The sequence below is a fragment of the Notolepis coatsorum genome (assembly GCF_963971535.1).
Source record: "Notolepis coatsorum genome assembly, chromosome: 13".
Taxonomy (NCBI): Eukaryota; Metazoa; Chordata; class Actinopteri; order Aulopiformes; family Paralepididae; genus Notolepis; species Notolepis coatsorum.
The window spans coordinates 63,622,622-63,629,499 of record NC_140177.1 but is presented as its reverse complement, the minus strand read 5'-3'; the positions used below and the strand labels follow the sequence as shown (position 1 = coordinate 63,629,499).

General features: G+C 40.5%; 1 protein-coding gene across 1 annotated transcript in view; it reads left to right on the top strand.

Moving 5' to 3' along the window:
- LOC311239379 (disks large homolog 4-like) overlaps positions 1-6,878 on the top strand; it is a gene marked incomplete at both ends in the record, with an annotated part of 140,812 nt that overhangs the window by 68,131 nt on the left and 65,803 nt on the right. The gene's annotated exons all lie outside the window — the stretch shown is intronic.

The window sequence follows — 6,878 nt, the reverse complement described above, 5'->3', positions numbered from 1 at the left end:
TTGCCTATTCACCTGCAGTGTCTCGCCTTAATCCTCATCTTCGTCTTCTTCCTAGAGAAGTCTCTACTAGGAGGTGGTCAGAGGGGGGGGGCTGAGTCTCTACTATTAGACTAGTAGTCACACGCACGCACGCACGCACACACACACACACACACACACACACACACACACACACACACACACACACACACACACACACACACACACACACACACACACACACACACACACACACACACACACACACACACACACACACACACACACACTGTGGAACAGTGTCTGTCTGTCTGTCTGTCTCTCTGCTCAGTCTGCTGTCTGTCTCTCTGCTGTCTCTCTCAAAATAGTATAAGTGCTATCTTGGCCCTGAGAGTTGCTCTCCGGCTCTGCAGCTGGACCCTTCTCAAATCAGCACAAAAAAAGCTATAAGCTTATAAAACGATTTAATATGCTAAACTTCGTTTTAAATTCTTTAATTCACTTTTGTTTATTTCATAAAGATTTTCCCGACATAATGCTACCTGCCCCGACCAGATCTGTGACTCTGTTGCGATACAGATGAATTATCTACTCAGAAAGCTTATAAAACGATTTAATATGCTAAACTTTGTTTTTAAATTCTTTAATTCACTTTTCTTTATTTCATAAAGATTTTCCCGACATAATGCTACCTGCCCCGACCAGATCCGTGACTCAGTTGCGATACAGATGAATTATCTACTCAGAATAGTATTATAAAGTGGCTATCTTTTATGCTGTAGATCACTGCTGGTATGTGCGTGCAGAACCTTTATTTCAGCGGGGACTGTAGTATTTATTTGACGTTACTGTACAATATATGTGTATTAAAAGACGGAGCTGTCTTTTATTGTATTATAATAATTATTAATATTAAAGATAAATTAAGAAAGGCATTCTTATTCCAGCATGCATTAATGACACTAACGGGCAACGGCAAAACAGTGGTTAATGGTCTTTATTAGTGTTTGCGGCGTCCAGGCAGCAATGGTCTTTTAGGAAGTTAATAGATATAATATCCGACAGTGTACAACACCCTCGGCTTAGTCCACTTTTCCACATTTCATGGGGGTGGTCCATTACCGTATATGGTTAATCGGGGCGGTTCTGGTATGCAAATACGTGAAAGTGTGCACGAGCCTCGTCGTAGGACCAAGGTGATATTTATCATGACAGGTGTGCGTAGGACCTGTGTACGCACGTGTGATGAATCCCGTTTTTTTTGTGCATGCACACATTCTAAGATCTGTGCTTAAGTATGGAAATAGAACATTTTCTACGTCACGTTGATGAATGAGGGCCCAGGTCCCTCAGGTCAGCCGATCAGAGGCTCCTGACTGTCCGGAGGTCTAACCTCAAGCTCAGGGGGGCCGTGCCTTTGCTGTCGCAGCCCCAGCACTGTGGAACAGCATCCCCACCTCCATTAGGCTTGCCCCCTCGATAGATGCGTTCAAATCGAGGCTCAAAACCCACTTCTACCTACTAGCCTTTCCCGTTCACTGACTCATGCCCTGTTTCCCTGTGTGTTTGCCTGTGTGCTGCCCTCCCATACAACTTTTGTAATTGTTGTCAATATGTATCTATGTGTATCTACCCTCTGTACAGCACTTTGGTTGACACGTGTCATGTTAAATGTGCTTTATAAATAAATCTGATTGACTGATTGATTGATTGTGTTACCATAGTAACATGAGGGTGAGTTACCATAGTAACATGATGGTGAGTCACCATAGTAACATGAGGGTGAGTTACCATAGTAACATGATGGTGAGTTACCATAGTAACATGATGTTGAGTTACCATAGTAACATGAGGGTGAGTTACCATAGTAACATGATGGTGTGTTACCATAGTAACATGATGGTGAGTTACCATAGTAACATGATGGTGAGTTACCATAGTAACATGAGGGTGAGTTACCATAGTAACATGATGGTGAGTTACCATAGTAACATGAGGGTGTGTTACCATAGTAACATGATGGTGAGTTACCATAGTAACATGATGGTGTGTTACCATAGTAACATGATGGTGAGTTACCATAGTAACATGATGGTGAGTTACCATAGTAACATGATGGTGAGTTACCATAGTAACATGGTGGTGAGTTACCATAGTAACATGAGGGTGAGTTACCATAGTAACATGATGGTGAGTTACCATAGTAACATGAGGGTGTGTTACCATAGTAACATGATGGTGAGTTACCATAGTAACATGATGGTGAGTTACCATAGTAACATGAGGGTGAGTTACCATAGTAACATGAGGGTGAGTTACTATAGTAACATGAGGGTGAGTTACCATAGTAACATGATGGTGAGTTACCATAGTAACATGATGGTGAGTTACCATAGTAACATGGTGGTGAGTTACCATAGTAACATGAGGGTGAGTTACCATAGTAACATGAGGGTGTGTTACCATAGTAACATGATGGTGAGTTACCATAGTAACATGATGGTGAGTTACCATAGTAACATGATGGTGAGTTACCATAGTAACATGATGATGAGTTACCATAGTAACGTGATGGTGAGTTACCATAGTAACATGATGGTGAGTTACCATAGTAACATGATGGTGTGTTACCATAGTAACATGATGGTGAGTTACCATAGTAACATGATGGTGAGTTACCATAGTAACATGAGGGTGTGTTACCATAGTAACATGATGGTGAGTTACCATAGTAACATGATGGTGAGTTACCATAGTAACATGATGGTGAGTTACCATAGTAACATGATGGTGTGTTACCATAGTAACATGATGGTGAGTTACCATAGTAACATGAGGGTGAGTTACCATAGTAACATGATGGTGAGTTACCATAGTAACATGATGGTGAGTTACCATAGTAACATGATGGTGAGTTACCATAGTAACATGATGGTGAGTTACCATAGTAACGTGATGGTGAGTTACCATAGTAACATGATGGTGAGTTACCATAGTAACATGATGGTGTGTTACCATAGTAACATGATGGTGAGTTACCATAGTAACATGATGGTGAGTTACCATAGTAACATGAGGGTGTGTTACCATAGTAACATGATGGTGAGTTACCATAGTAACATGATGGTGAGTTACCATAGTAACATGATGGTGAGTTACCATAGTAACATGATGGTGTGTTACCATAGTAACATGATGGTGAGTTACCATAGTAACATGAGGGTGAGTTACCATAGTAACATGATGGTGAGTTACCATAGTAACATGATGGTGTGTTACCATAGTAACATGAGGGTGAGTTACCATAGTAACATGAGGGTGAGTTACCATAGTAACATGAGGGTGTGTTACCATAGTAACATGATGGTGAGTTACCATAGTAACATGAGGGTGGCTTTACCATAGTAACATGAGGGTGAGTTACCATAGTAACATGAGGGTGAGTTACCATAGTAACATGATGGTGAGTTACCATAGTAACATGAGGGTGAGTTACCATAGTAACATTATGGTGAGTTACCATAGTAACATGATGGTGAGTTACCATAGTAACATGAGGGTGAGTTACCATAGTAACATGAGGGTGAGTTACCATAGTAACATGAGGGTGAGTTACCATAGTAACATGATGGTGAGTTACCATAGTAACATGAGGGTGAGTTACCATAGTAACATGAGGGTGAGTTACCATAGTAACATGATGGTGAGTTACCATAGTAACATGATGGTGAGTTACCATAGTAACATGATGGTGTGTTACCATAGTAACATGATGGTGAGTTAGCATAGTAACATGATGGTGTGTTACCATAGTAACATGATGGTGAGTTACCATAGTAACATGATGGTGTGTTACCATAGTAACATGATGGTGAGTTACAATAGTAACATGATGGTGAGTTACCATAGTAACATGATGGTGTGTTACCATAGTAACATGATGGTGAGTTACCATAGTAACATGATGGTGTGTTACCATAGTAACATGATGGTGAGTTACCATAGTAACATGATGGTGAGTTACCATAGTAACATGAGGGTGAGTTACCATAGTAACATGATGGTGAGTTAACATAGTAACATGATGGTGAGTTACCATAGTAACATGATGGTGTGTTACTGTTGAAGTGCCACGAAGTGACCCTTTTTATTATGACATCCTGTTCTCCCTGTCACTTGTAAGATATAAAGGATTAAGCATATGTTTATTATATCTGTTTTAAATCTAAGCATATGTTGAGAGATGACTTAAGCGTCAGTGATTATGAATAATGTCTGTGTATTCTTCCTCCCACTTGTGTAAAACTGTGAGAACTATAAACTATAGACTCTAAAACAGTAACTTGTGCAAACTACAATATCTTGTGTAATCCTGGAGAATGGAATAGGCCTCTGATATGACGGATGTCTTTTTGTATTCTTATATAACCTGTATAACTATATACACTATAAACTATACTACAGTTAATGGAATATGCACAGTCAGAATGGAAGGGGCCTCTTCGCCTCTTCGCTTACAGTTCTGTGAAGCCAGGAATGTGGTCACTGAGCGCTGACCTTGACAGAGGAGCAGAGGAGAGAATCACTGCCTTACAGTTATGAGGCAGAGAAATATTATACACTTTAAAACTACAAAATACATATATGATGTTTGGGCATGTCAATCAGTGTTTAAGTATATGAGTATTGAATAGTACAGGGCTATTCAACTGGCGGCCCGCGGGCCAGATCCGGCCCGCGGGATGATTCTGACCGGCCCGCCAAAGATTACATGATAATAAAAAAAAATAAAAAAAAATAAAAAATTAAAATATTTTTTTTATTTATTTAATTTTTTTTTCATGTCAACGTTAACACGCACAATTGAGCCAAAAGTCACTCAATTAATGACAGATTTCATTGATAAATTGAGGGAAAACTTTGCAAGTCGATTTGATGAATTTGACATGTCCAGAGAATTGATGCATTTTGTGAGCAACCCATTTGCCAATGTAGCTGCTATTTCCACAAAAGGACAAGAGTTCCTTGCATCACTTCACATTGATGAAGGTCTCCTGCAACTTGAAATAATTGACATGCAAGCATCATCTGCTCTGAAGCAGGCACTTGAGAATGAATCCACCACAACATTTTGGATAAAGTGTATTCATGTCAAGACATTCCCCAAAATAAAAACGCTGGCAATATCTGTGCTAACAATGTTTGGCTCAACATACACCTGTGAATCCAGTTTCTCTCACATGAATGCCATTAAAACAAGCAACCGTGCCTCCTTGACAAATGAGCATTTGCATCACTGTTTGCGGGTAGCCCTCACTTCCTATGAACCCTCTTTCTCTGCCATTGCCCAGTCAAAGAAGTGCAATCTCTCTCATTAGATGTGTGTATGTAGGCTATGCCTGTCTGCCCCCCACCCCACTGATGTTTGAGAGTTAAGAGTGGACAATAAGTGCTAATAAGATGCTGTGATTTGCTGTTGTTGCACAGACATGAAGCACTTTTTCATAAGCTCAGCTGCACTATAAATGTGTTTTTTTGTTCAAGTGTTGATGTTAGAATGTTCAGATGCACATCATGCACTTGTTTGTTTTTAATTTTATTTTTATATTGAAATGTTGAAGAGGAGATGTTGCAGTTGTTGCACAGTCATAAATGAAGCACTTTCTGCAGGAGATGTTGCAGATGTGGCACATAAATGAAGCACTTTTTTTGAAAAGTATACTACTTTTGCAATGTAGTTAAATAAAAGTTGTGAAAATGTGGTTGCGTGTTGTGTCAAGTGTACATATATTCATAGCACGGGGAGGCGCCGTGGCAGTCCGGCCCCTGGCCCCTTGGGTTTCTGACAATGTGGCCCCCTGAACAATTTAGTTGAATAGCCCTGCAGTAGGCTATGTGTGCTAGCAGAACTAGACTCCAGTCACGAGTCACGGTGCACATGTGCGGTGGTTTGTCCACCAAAAAAGCGCCAAAAGATCGAAAATAAACTAGCAGAGCCAGAACTGTTCAACTCCTCTGGAGCCACAGCCAGCAGAGAAGCCTGTTTACTTTAGCTTTTAAACCAGCTGCAGCCTGAGAACTGGAGTGTGAGGGGATGTAACACTAAAGATGGCGGCAATGACAAAGAATTGCTGCAAAATAAACATACATCTGTTGTTAAAAAAAATAAAATAAAAAAATTAATACTTATAACAATTCGATAATTATCGATATCGAGAAATATGATAACATTATCATAGCGTTATCGCGATATGATTTTTTTCCATATCGCCCAGCCCTACTCCAAACCATGATGTGATGTTAAAGGACATTATTGATTCCACAAAGGACTTGTAGAGACTTGTAGCTTAAAGCTGCTGCTGCCGCTGGTAGTTTGTGGAAAACCTTTGTTGCGGTGCATGGGCTTGAAAAGTGATGCAGAGCTCGCTCTATTTCCACTGAGCAGGTAAACTCACTCTTGCTCATTTCTCCAAAGTTGCCCACTGCAGCTTTAAGGCGAATGCCATTCAGTATGGCAAATATAAATGGTAAATGGCTGCATTTATATAGCGCTTTTATCCAAATCGCTTTACAATTTGTTCCTCACATTCACACATCCTCTCACACATTCACACACTGACGGCGGAGGCAACCATGCAAGGTGCCGACCTGCTCATCGGGAGCAGTTAGGGGTTAAGTGTCTTGCTCAAGGACACTTCGACACGCTGCCCGGGAGGAGCTAGAATCGAACCATGAACCTCCGGATAACCAGATGACTGCTCTATCTACCGAATGGCATTCGTGAAATGTTAGTTTATAGAAAGTATCGAATACCGGGCAGATACCAGGCTAAAATAGGGTATTGGTATCTGGGGGAGAAAAGCAGTTTAACATGGCAGAAATCAACGCAAAGTGTACTG